Source organism: Bubalus bubalis, chromosome 8 (assembly GCF_019923935.1).
Source record: "Bubalus bubalis isolate 160015118507 breed Murrah chromosome 8, NDDB_SH_1, whole genome shotgun sequence".
Lineage (NCBI taxonomy): Eukaryota > Metazoa > Chordata > Mammalia > Artiodactyla > Bovidae > Bubalus > Bubalus bubalis.
The window spans coordinates 83,995,711-84,008,969 of NC_059164.1; the positions used below are offsets into that span (position 1 = coordinate 83,995,711).

Sequence of the window (13,259 nt, forward strand, 5' to 3'; positions counted from 1 at the left end):
CAGAGGATGAGATGGTTGGATGGCATCACCAACTCAATGGACATGAGTTTGAGTAAACTCCAGGAGTAAGTGATGGACAGGGAGGCCTTCCATGCTGCAGTCCATGGTGTTGCAGAGATTTGCACATGACTGAGCAACTGAACTGACTGACTGACTTGGCTCAGACAGTAGAGTCTGCCTGAAATGTGGGAGATCTGGGTTCGATATCTGGGTGGGGAAAAATACTCTGGAGAAGGAAATGACAACCCACTCCAGTACTATAACCTCAAAAATCCCTTGGACGGAGGAGCCTGGCAGGCTATAGTCCATGCAGTCACAAAGACTCAGACATGACTGAGTGACATCACTTTCTTTCCCTTTCATTCTCAAGTAGAGAGAAAATATTTCTAGTGGAGGTTGCAGTCCATATTTTTTTTGCAAACCATATGCTAAACTCAAGAAACCCTCAATGAATTGCGTCCCCTTCTGTCCCCTGGTTTCTGAACAGACTGAATGGCAATAATAGCTAACACCTTTACAGTTCTTATAATAGATCAGATAAGAGTCCAAGTTACATTCATCTTTATTCCTCACAACTGCATGAAGTGACTGGAATTTTATTTTCACTTTACAGGTTAGGAAAGTGAGGAAGAAAGAAGTGGAATAAGTCATCCAGGATCATATTTCTGGTAAGTACTGGTGCTCTTACTTGAATCTGTTACTAGCCTTCAAAGTTTTCTTTCTTCCTTTTTATTAGTTGTATTGTGATTATGTCTGCCTTTAGGCTGTACTTCAGATATCAAATTTATAAATGAAGAAAATGTTCACAGAGCTGAGATATGAAACCAGGCAGTTTGATTCAGAAGCCAGGTTCTGAACCATTGTTTTCGCAGGATCTACATTTATGCTTACATATACTTGTCAATCTGTCTGTACTTACATAGAATGTATATGAATATAGGGGCTTCATTGGTATAGCATGCGCAAACACATAAATTATTGTTTTCAGAGAAAATATGTATGTACCTTAAAATTTAAATTTTCCCCAAAACTAGCTCATTAAGTCAAATGGAGACTGATTCATGGAGTTCATCTTGTTTGTGATGCAGGGCCTATTGTAGGATTGGTTCCTTCACGTTGAACCAGACACTACTTACTATGGCCATCTGGGATCTAAAACCAACAGATCCCTTTTTCCCCAAACAGAAATGGAGAATCTTTTATGAAACAACATAGTCATTGATACCCCACGTTTAGGGAGTCAAGTGAGAGTTTTGCCTCTAAGAATCTGTGGTACTGAACACAGCATACTTCTGTCTTATCACTCATGGACCTTGGTCATACATGGGTAGAGATTTGTGGTGACAAGAAAGGTGGTATGGACAGTCAACAGTTTTTCAATTTTGCTAAGCTTAAATTTCCCCTGTATAAATAAGGCATCAGGATTAAACACTCTACTGTTTGTAATAAGCTTCTGGTAAATAGTAGAATAGTGAGTCCCACTGAAAACACAGATTACCACAAATTAAAAATTACCACCAACTCAATGGCCATGGGTTTGAGTCGGTGTGATGGACAGGGAAACCTGACATGCTGCAGTCCATGGGGTTGCAAAGAGTTGGACATGGCTGAGCAACTGAACTGTACTGATCACCAGTAAAATGATCTTTCTTGAAAGGATGATGAATGTGCAAACCTTATAGGTTCGGGCAGAGCAGGAGCATAATCTAAGGGCAATGCTGAGGAAGCATATGACTAGGCAGATAAAACTGAAGAACAAGAGCCCAGGGAATCAAAGGGGAACCAAGGACCCAGTTCACCCTATCAGCTCAGTTCAGTTGCTCAGTTGTGTCCGACTCTTTGCAATCCCATGAACCACAGCACGCCAGGCCTGCCTGTCCATCACCAACTCCCAGAGTCCATCCAAACCCATATCCATTGAGTTGGTGATGCCATCCAACCATCTCATCCTCTGTTGTCCCCTTCTCCTCCTGCCCTCAATCTTTCCCAGCATCAAGGTCTTTTCAAATGAGTCAGCTATTTGCAACAGGTGGCCAAAGTGTTAGAGCTTCAGCTTCAACATCAGTCCTACCAATGAACAACCAGGACTGATCTCCTTAAGGATGGATGGGTTGGATCTCCTTTCAGTCCAAGGGACTCTCAAGAGTATTCCCCAACACCACAGTTCAAAAGCATTAATTCTGAGTTCAGTTTTCTTTATAGTCCAAATCTCACATCCATACTCTCCACTGGAAAAACCACAGCCTTGACTAGACAGACCTTTGTTGGCAAAGTGATGTCTATGCTTTTTAATATGCTATCTAGGTTGGTCCTAACTTTCCTTCCAAGGAGTAAGCATCTTTTAATTTCATGGCTACAATCACCATCTGCAGTGATTTTGGAGCACAGAAAAATAAAGTCTGACACTGTCCACTGTTTCCCCATCTATTTGCCATGAAGTGATGGGACCAGATGCCATGATCTTAGTTTTCTGAATGTTGAATTTGAAGCCAACTTTTTCACTCTCCTCTTTGACTTTCATCAAGAGGCTCTTTAGTTCTTCTTCACTTTCTGCCATAAGGGTGGTGTCATCTGCATATCTGAGGTTATTGATATTTCTCTCAGCAGTCTTGATTCCAGCTTGTGCTTCATCCAGCCCAGCGTTTCTCATGATGTACTCTGCATATAAGTTAAATAAGCAGGGTGACAATATACATCCTAGACGTACTCCTTTTCCTCTTTGGAACTAGTCTGTTGTTCCATGTCCAGTTCTGTTACTTCCTGACCTGCATACAGGTTTCTCAGGAGGCAGGTCAGGTGGTCTGGTATTCCCATCTCTTTCAGAATTTTCCACAGTTTATTGTGATCCACACAGTCAAAGGCTTTGGCATAGTCAATAGATGTTTTTCTGGAACTCTCTTGCTTTTCGATGATCCAGCGGATGTTGGCAATTTGATCTCTGGTTCCTCTGCCTTTTCTAAAACCAACTTGAACATCTGAAAGTTCATGGTTCACATATTGCTGAAGCCTAGCTTGGATAATTTTAAGCATCACTTTACTAGTGTGTGAAATAAGTGCAATTTGGGGGTAGTTTGAGTATTCTTTGGCATTGCCTTTTCTTGGGATTGGGATGAAAACTGACCTTTTCCAGGCCTGTGACCACTGTGAGTTTTCCAAATTTGCTGACATATTGAGTGCAGCACTTTCACAGCATTATTTTGCAGGATTTGAAATAGCCCAACTGGAATTCCATCACCTCCACAAGTTTTGTTCATAGTGATGCTTCCTAAGGCCCACTTGACTTCACATTTCAGGATGTCTGGCTCTATGTGAGCTATCACACCATCATGATTATCTGGGTCATGAAGATCTTTTTTGTGCAGTTCTTCTGTGTATTCTTGCCACCTCTTCTTAGTATCTTCTGCTTCTGTTAGGTCCCTAAGTTCACCCTATACCTACCGTTGAAAGAGTCTGGACACAGATGCTGAGATGTGAAGAACTATTTTCATTTTTAAATTCAGCACTTTTTGGAAAGACACAAGAGAGTTGAGTGACAATTCTCTACAACTATAAAAAACACTCTTAAAAATATTTTTAAAAATTTTTGTATAAGAATGCTGCTGCTGCTGCTAAGTCGCTTCAGTCGTGTCTGACTCTGTGCGACCCCAGAGACATCAGCCCACCAGGCTCCCCCATCTCTGGGATTCTCCAGGCAAGAACACTGGAGTGGGTTGCCATTTTCTTCTCCAATGCATGAAAGTGAAAAGTGAAAGTGAAGTCGCTCAGTCGTGTCTGACTCTTAGCGACCCCATGAACTGTAGCCTACCAGGCTCCTCCGTCCATGGGATTTTCCAGGCAAGAGTACTGGAGTGGGGTGCTATTGCCTTCTCCATTATATAAGAATATTTACATTAAAATCTGGAAATTCTCAGGGCTGAAAGTTTATAATTGGGAAGAGATCATTATCAGCCCTTATGGTGAACTCTGTTATAACTGTTATAATATGTTATAACATAACACCATAACAAGTTATGGTGAACTCTGTTATAACATGACTATAAAAATATCCATGATATAGACTGGCATTATTATCTAAAATCTCCTCTTGTTGCATTGGCAATAAAAAGTAGAGTGTCCACAGAGGGGTAAGTATGAGTATTAATGCAAAGTTTAATGCCTTATCTTTTATAAATTGAAAGCAATCAAGACATGGAAATATGACATATAAAAATAAGCTAAGGATTAGAAACATTGTATACGCAGAGGTTTTAATAAATTTATAAGTGAATTACTACAAAATCTGTCAAATTTTAAATTGACCAAAGGTTATTAGAAGATTTACATATATGCTTGTTATTGCCCTGTTTTTAATAGGAAAACTGGAATCAAAGTAAAATCAATAAACTTGTTGCATTAAGATGAAAAGATATCAGTTACTAATTGGAGAGGTTAAGGTAGATCTAGGTATATAGGCATGGAAAAAAAGAGGTCTAAAGTAAAATAAGTAAAAAAGATAAGTTACAGATTTGTGTATGTATGTAAGTATGTTTGTGTATATTTATGTGTGCAACTGGGGCTTCCCCAGTGACTCAGTGGTAAAAGAATCCCACCTGCCAATGCAGGAGATGCAGAAGACACAGGTTTGATCCCTGGGTCAGGAAGGTCCCCTGGAGGAGGAAATGGCAACCCACTCCAGTATCCTTGTAGGAAAACTGCCCTGGACAGAGGAGCCTGGCAGGCTACAGTCCGTAGAGTTGCAAAGAGTAGGATACAACTGAGAGACTGAGCACACACGCATGTCTATAACCGAATATATGGGTTTGTGTGTAAGAATATATGTTAAACTGTATGAAAAGTGTGTATATGTAGATATATGATAACATGCACCTGTTTACATTTAGAATATTCCTGGAAATATACAAGAAAATGTAAAAATAAATGACATAGGGACTTGAATGGTGACAATGAAAAATCAGAAGATTTTAAATTTCATTATTCCTGAGTTTAATACCTTTTGAAATTTTTGCCATGCATGTACATATTTTCCCATTGTATCTTAAGGTTACTTTAAAACTTTGTTGCTGTTGTTTACTTCAGGAACTTTATATACTTGATTCCTCTCTGTCACATACAATAGTAGAATCCTCATTTCTGGTAGAGAAAAGGACTGGATATTAACCTCAGTTCTGTTCAGAGTAGGCTCAATAAACTAGTGAGAATGAAATGGAAAACAGTACACAATGGAAAAACCAGCAACTGAAGTTTAAAACTTCCCAATTCTGACTTCCTGAGGTATATTTGCCGAAACTTCAAAGGACTGCACAGGGGAAAGAGTGATAAGTGTATCTATAAAAGAAAATAATAGAAATGTAACTGGAAAAAAGAGGACAATTATATTGGGTACTAGAGAGAAAGGGATTTTTAAAAGAATAAACTTTTAAAAAAGAAAATAATTATATAAAAATAGCTATCATGGCCCTTAATAGCAGCCCTGGGGAAAGCAGATACCAGTGGCAAAGGCTGTTAAAGCTGATCTCATCAGGTTGATCAGAAAGTTCATGTTTCTAGGAAGAAATGCAACTCACAGCTGTAATTTCTGCTTCCATGACCACTCTACTTCAGACAGAATGGAAAAGTCACTGTTAGGCCTATTCAGGTCATTCCTTCTCTGCCTTAAGGGCCCTATATTGTGCAAAAGGAACATAAAAGAAATTTTGTCTATCTGTCCAGTAGACCATTAACCTTTCAATCAAAATGTTACATTTAAGAAGCAGGGTGCAAAAAAAAATGAAACACATACAAAGCAAAACTACCTAATTCTATGCATTCATGTGTATATGAACAAGAGAATACACAGATAATGATCTAGAAATTTAGACATTAAAGTCCTCATTATTTCTGTTGAGTTGGGAAAATGAGATTGTGTATTAGATATGGAGAGATATTACTTTATCTGTTTTTTGAATTTTAATAAGATTTTATTATGATTTTAGATGGTATTTTTAAAAGTGAATAAAAAGGATAGATGAATAAGGCAATGGCACCCCACTCCAGTACTTTTGCCTGGAAAATCCCATGGAGAGCCTGGTAGACTGCAGAATATGGGGTTGCTAGAGTCGGACACGACTGAGCAACTTCACTTTCACTTTTCACTTTCATGCATTGGAGAAGGAAATGGCAACCCACTCCAGTGTTCTTGCCTGGAGAATCCCATGGACGAGGAAGCCTGGTGGGCAGCCGTCTATGGGGTCACAAAGAGTCGGACACGACTGAAGCGACTTAGCAGCAGCAGCAGCAGACAGGCATACTGCAAGAAAGAAAAGTATGATCTACTAAATTTAAGATTTTATCTGGTATTTTTAATCTAGATTTTAAGTTTGAAGAACTCTTACCTTTTGAGAAGCTAAATAAAATGTGTTATGGTTTTATTTCCAATGCCAATATAGCCACTTTCTTTGATCCTTAAGCCTATAGAAGATAGGTGAGTTTCTCTGCTCTGCAAATCACATTCCTTTGTGTTGAGCTACAGTTAATGCTGCAGAGAAAGAATTAGCAACTATCAATAAATCATTACATATATAGTAATTTATATATTTCAATCCAGCCTCTTGTTAATTAAGCTAGTACTTTTTCTCCATCTGTTTTCTGTCTTAGTTCTCAATCAGTTTAAAACTCAGGGAGGAAGAGAGGTGTGGATTAGTGATCCTCTTTCAAATATTTCACATTTAATAAAGTATAAGAATGCATGTTCTGTCTCCATGGAAAATAAATCACAATTAATAGTATGTTGAATAACAAATATAGCCTCAATGAATTCCCCTAAATAAAATATCAGTTATTCACATTCTCTGACTAAAATGAAATAACTCTAGAAATTAAGATTGCATTTAAAATTAAAACATACCAAAGAAAATTTGAAAATAAGAATTTTCCTAAATAAGGAAAATATTTTTGAAAAATTAATGTTTGTCATAGCCAAACAAAATTTTGAATCAGTGAATTAAAAAATCTTAAAACAGCAAACTTTATCATTTCCAGAAAAATTCATGCATCCTAAGTATTCAGAATTGATATTAATATGTTTTTCAGATAAATCACAGAACAATTTATCATAAATTCGGTATCCAAAAGAAGAGAGAGACGATGGAGTCCTTATCTTAAAGTTATTACTTTTTTAAGGTCTTTTCCAAAGTTGTTTGGAATTAGCAAGGCAACAGAATATCAAAAGATTTTTTAAAAGTTAAACTGGCTAAGATTTGTCAAAGCACTTATCTTACCAAATAGTATTCTCATCTCTTTGTTCTTCATTGTACTTCTTTAAACCTAGTTTCTGTTATTCTGTGTGAAACCATTTCTGCTTCGAAGTCAAGTCTGTACTCCTAGCGGAAAGCTATAATTGGAAGTGGTCTGTTAAAGTGGTTCTTTAAAGGCAGAGGACTTGTCTTTTGCTTATGTCCATGATTTCTTGAATGTTGGATATTGTATCAGTCAGACTTCCAACATGACCCTCAAATTGAGTAACTGCAGGAAAATTTAATACAGAGACTGTTTTACAGAGATGTGGGCAGGACAAGAAATGAGGAAAACACAGTAGTAGTGGAGTGTCCTAGAGCTAGCAACTGTGGACAAATAACATACTGAGGCTCAAGGGTTGAGCAGAGAATCCCACAGAATCACTCAAAGAGACCTGTCATGCGACATAACATGCCACAGAAGAGACCCAGGGTCCTCCTTATTCTCCTCCCTCTTGGAGCTTCTGCCAGTGCTCTTTATTCTCTAGTCTTAACTGAAGCACGAAGGATCTCCTTGGTGAAGTACGTAGAGGTCAGCCTCCCGGGGCATAAAGCTGAAGAGAGAAGATTGAACATGTATCTAGAGGGACAAATAAAATTAACCTGGCTCAGATCTCATGAAAGAGAGGGAACATGTCACAGGGCATTTGGCATCAACAGTAAGCTTCAGAACCAACAGACCTATAATGTTTCATCTTTGGAAGAGCATACCAATTCCTTGGCAAGAAGATAAGGTCGTGAGGACGCTGATGATATTGAACCAGTGATAAAGTTCAAGGTTTTGCATTATATTTGGTTTTCTTAGTAAGCCATACTGAGAAAACTGTTAGCATTGTAATAAAATAGATTCACAACTAAGTCAGGCAATTTAAGCATGCCTTTCACCTTACCCAAGAGAAAACCTTAAAGAAGCACAATGTGAAAACAAAAATGTGACATCCAAACAAGATCTTACAACACACACCACCAGAGGAGGCAACTGTCTGTTTCATGTGCCTCAGGCTAACCTCCTCCCCTGCAGTTCTAGGAATTGCTGTGTCTGTCAGAATGGTGGCACTATGCTTCCTTTTTAAAGAAGTTCCTTATAGATGTCATCAGTTTTGAATTCAGTATGAGGTTGCTTAGATTATGCAATGAATTTCACATTGCATTGTATAAATTGATTTAAGGGACTAAGAAATATGTTAATTGGTATTAATAGGCTTTATGAGTCTAAATAAGATAAGCATTATGACAATAATCATAAAATTCCCTGCTTGTTGGAGTGTATCTGGGACCAGAATGAAGACCCATTTCTGATCCAATCAGAGATGTGATCTATTTGAGAGTTGTCCTGCTCTACTAGAATTGACAGTTTCATCCAAACCAAGAATGACTACAATCGTATGTTTTGGACAAAATTCAGGGGAAAGCTGTGGGGATAAGGTGAACTAGTGTGGTATACATTTTGTTTGATGAGATGATGTTTGAGATTCAACTGGAAAACCATTATTTTCTACATCATCTACAGTAAACACTGGGAAATGAATATAATTAAAGATGGGTTACCAAGACAGTCAAGTAATAATCCAAGAGAAGACATTAATAATAATATCATATAAAAAGTTTTAATATAAAACTGAAAAAAAAATTTTTTTAAGCTTTTTTTTCATTTTTTACTTAAAAGGATATCTGTTGTGTACTAGACACTCTTGCTGCTGCTGCTGCTAAGTCGTTTCAGTCATGTCCGACTCTGTGCGACCCCATAGACAGCAGCCCACCAGGCTCCCCCATCCCTGGGATTCTCCAGGCAAGAGTTCTGGATTGGGGTGCCATTGCCATCTCCAATGCATGAAAGGAAAAGTGAAAGTGAAGTCGCTCAGTCATTTCCGACTCTTAGCGACCCCATGGTTTGCAGCCTACCAGGCTCCTCCGTCCATGGGATTCTCCAGGCAAGCGTACTGGAGTCGGGTGCCATTGCCTTCTCCAGACATTGTGTTAGGCACTGAGAATACAAAATAAACAAGACAGACAAGAATCTGACCCCATGGAGTTTACACTCAAGTACCCAAAACAGATAATGAGTAAATAAAACAGATGGACAATAGAATACAAATAATGACATGTAATATGAAGAAAAATAAGTAGGATAAGGATATTAACCTTATATCAAAGCTATGGTTTTTCCAGTAGTCATGTATGAATGTGAGAGTTGGACTATAAAGAAAGCTGAGTGCTGAAGAATTGATGCTTTTGAACTGTGGTGTTGGAGAAGACTCTTGAGAGTCCCTTGGACTGCAAGGAGGTCAAACCAGTCAATCCTAAAGGAAATCAGTACTGAATATTCATTGGAAGGACTGATGCTGAAGCTGAAGCTCCAATAATTTGGCCACCTGATGCGAAGAACTGACTCATTGGAAAAGACACTGATGCTGGGAAAGATTGAAGGTGGGAAGAGAAGCGGATGACAGAGGATGAGATGGTTGGATGGCATCACTGACTCAATGATCATGAGTTTGAATAAGCTCTGGGAGTTGGCGATAGACAGGGAAGCCTGGAGTGCTGCAGTCCATGGGGTGGCAAATAGTCAGACACGACTGAGAGACTGAACTGAACTGCAGGATATAAAGTCACGGGAAATTCTGTTTCAGATAACGTGTCAAGAAGCTGACATTTGAACATGAACTTGAATTAAGTCTGAGAGCCAGTTATGCAAATATCTGGGGGAAGACCATCCCAGATAAAGGAAACATTAAGGACAAAGATCTTGAAATGGATTGATAATTGGCATGTTTGATGAACAGCAAGGGGTCCGCTGTATCTAGGCATGGGAGAGAAACCAGGACTGATAGAGTAGTAGTCAGGAGCCAAAACATTTAGAACTGTTCAGGCAATAGGATAGGGTTTGAATTTGTTTTCTAAATGTGGAGTGATTTGGTATAAACAAGGAGATGATCTGAGTGGAAAAAAAAAAAGCAGTAGTCACTCTATTGTTTTGAAAGGAAACGGGAGGAAGATTGATTCAGGGAGACCAGTTAGGACATGATTGATGTAGTTTAGATGAGAGATGATGATGATCTTGTATACCCTTAGAACTTGGAGCTTCTCCTATCAGTACTCCTTCCATGTATTAGTTTTATGTCTGTTTTAAAATCAAAACTCTGTTTCCTTCTATAGTTCTCAAATAATCATACAGCTTTTTCACTTAGACATTAGAGAGCCAGTTGAAACACTGGGTCTAGAAAACATATATAACCTAAATGTGATTTGACATCTGCAATAAGTCTCTGATGGTTTCTCTTATTACTTGCCAAAACATTCCCCAATCACTACTTTGCATTTTCTTCATAAGACTCAGCATCATCTTCTGTCATCTCTAGACCAGCTGTTCTGATTGTGAAACTTCAAATAGTTTCTCTAATCACCAACCTCCCATGACTGTGTTTTAAGTTCTGAAAACAACCTGGGATAAATTTAGAAATCAAGAACAAAGCACATATGAGTCTGTAGGTTTAACAGCTTGTGGCTTTTAATGGCATCTGTCCTCATGTCTTTGAAAAGCTATTTATCACCACAATTCCCTACTGTACTGTTTTGAAATGGTGGCCTTTTTATCTTCTTCACCCAAACATTTCATGTAAGCAAAATCACTAGGATGAGAATAGGAATATCATATTTGTTAAATAACTGATTTCTGTGTGCTTTGGGAAAAAGTAAAGGTTTCTGGCATCAGATGTTCAGATAAAAGTAAACTCGAGACTTCTTCCAATACTTAAAAATATTTACATCCAACATTACCAGGTCACATACCACGTTAGACTTTTTTCAGCTTCACACAAGCATGAACAACACATGATACATCAGAACTAAGTGGCTGGTGAGATTAAGAGGGTTCATATTAATGGTTTATTCTATGCCATTGGGTATGAGCATCATCTATATGAGTTACAATTATGTCATTTGAGAAATTGGAAATTTCAGTTAAACATATTTAAGCCTCCTTTGGAGTATGAACACATACATGTTTTTGAGCAATAAGCAAATACACATTTTTGAGCAATAAAGTAGAGATCTATCTTATCAGTATTTCATTGGGTGCTTCCAGGTTTAGTTCCCCAACAAAATGATGGAATGAATCACTAAAGGAAAAGGATAGATTAGATCTTTAGTTCTAGTGATTCAGTACAATCCCTTATCAAGACAGATTTTTACTTCTGAAGTGCTTATTAAATTAGTAACACAATACCAAGTAATTTAGCTTGTAATTTTTAATATTTGCACAATGGGATTCTGTCCTATACTTTTAGAAAAATAAATCATCATTTTTACACATTTTAAGGACACAAGTCTGGCAAGATTTTCTTTACAATATGTGATGTTTTTTCTCTCCCACCTGCATTAATAATACAAGTTTTCCTCTCCTCTTTTTTTTTCTAGCATCACCCCAGTGTTCTCTACAGTGTCAAAGTTAGTTTGGTAGCAGTAGATTATAAAACAAGCTAATGTCATCAACATGAGGTTGTTATTGGGCTCAAAATCTTGCCTGTCTGTGGACACATTTCTTTGTCAGGGTCCTGCCATCTCTTTCTCCACAAACTCTGAAATGAACAAGGGAATTCTGTGCAATGTAATGCGCTGTCACTTACTACCCTTTCACGTTATATTCACTTTGTAGAAACTACTGGCCACATCAATTTACACTATGAATAAACTCCATATTGTGAGTGATACAGCAGTAGAACAAGATATTCTAGTCAACCCTTCAGGCAGCTAAACTGGTGAAGGCAAGTATAGACGTGAGCACTAGCAGAGAACTGAGTTAGTTCTATAATTTTAGAAATAGTGAGCTCAGTTTCTTTTTTACCCAAGGAAAGAATAAATCATCTGTTAGTCATAGACATAAATGTGTGCAGGTCAAAATTAACTTTCTAAAGCTTCACCCTACATACCCTGGGGGGAGAAAAGTAGAGGACCAATTGAGACAGCGTAAATGATACATGTGTTACTATCCATTTCCAATGGCAAGATATATCAATAAGTTATTCAGATAGCAACCTCTCTTCACTTTCTTTTATCTGGTTAAATACAGCACTGGATGCTTTGTTTAAAAAGGTTTTGTTTGGTTTTTCCTTAATCAGGAAGACTTTCTTCTTCTTTTCATTACACTTGGACACTGTCATGCACTTACATAAGAATGTGAAAAATACCCTTATTAAATTAGTTCACAGATCAGAGGTATAAAGAGCATAGAGGGGATATCACCTCTGTAAGTTGCCTTGATTTAGAGTTACCAGATTTTATGGTGATTTCTATGTTAACTTCAGGTTTCCGCTGTCAATTTTACATTGCCTCTCTTCCCTGTACATATTACACCTGTTAGAGCAGAGTGCCAATTATTTTGTACTATAGCTTGTTAGAATTTAGTAAACCTTAGGTATAGATGAAATAGGAGAAATGAGGATTTATGTGATTTATGAATAGGTTTTAAGAAAAACATACCTAGACATTTATTAAAGTAGGTTTATCTGCCTGCATATCTTATTTGAACTGCCATACTGTTTACAGAAACCACTGAAATTAGTTCATTTAGTCCTAAGGCTCATGAAATTATTTAATATAACTTGATTTAGTGAGAAAATGCATGTACTATTTGCTGTCTCTTACTTATTAATGTGTTTGCTTTTATTTGGCTGGTTTGTTTTTTTTTTTAACTGAAAACTGTTTGATGTGTGTATGTGTTTTATTGATACTTGATGTGATATTGTGATGTTTCTTTTAATATTTAACCAGAATCATATTTTAATTCTATCAGATAAATATATTTATGCCTTTATTTGTATGGATTATTGATGCATCTATGTGAATTTTTTAAAAAAATTTTCTGTAAGTTTGTTTTGTCTGCCAGCTACTGTACTGCTCCAAATTATTTTTTAGATATTCATCTTTTTTCAAGGGTAAAATGAGCCTGAAATAAATATCTTAAATATTAAGATATTCACTTAGCTCTTC

At 37.4% G+C, this 13,259-nt stretch overlaps 1 long non-coding RNA gene across 1 annotated transcript in view; it reads left to right on the forward strand.

The window, feature by feature from the left end:
• Positions 1 to 13,259, forward strand: part of LOC123334784 — a 132,705-nt gene that overhangs the window by 113,609 nt on the left and 5,837 nt on the right. The window contains exon 2 of the long non-coding RNA XR_006552910.2: positions 614 to 668. This is a non-coding gene — a long non-coding RNA (uncharacterized LOC123334784). The remainder of the gene's footprint in view (positions 1 to 613; positions 669 to 13,259) is intronic.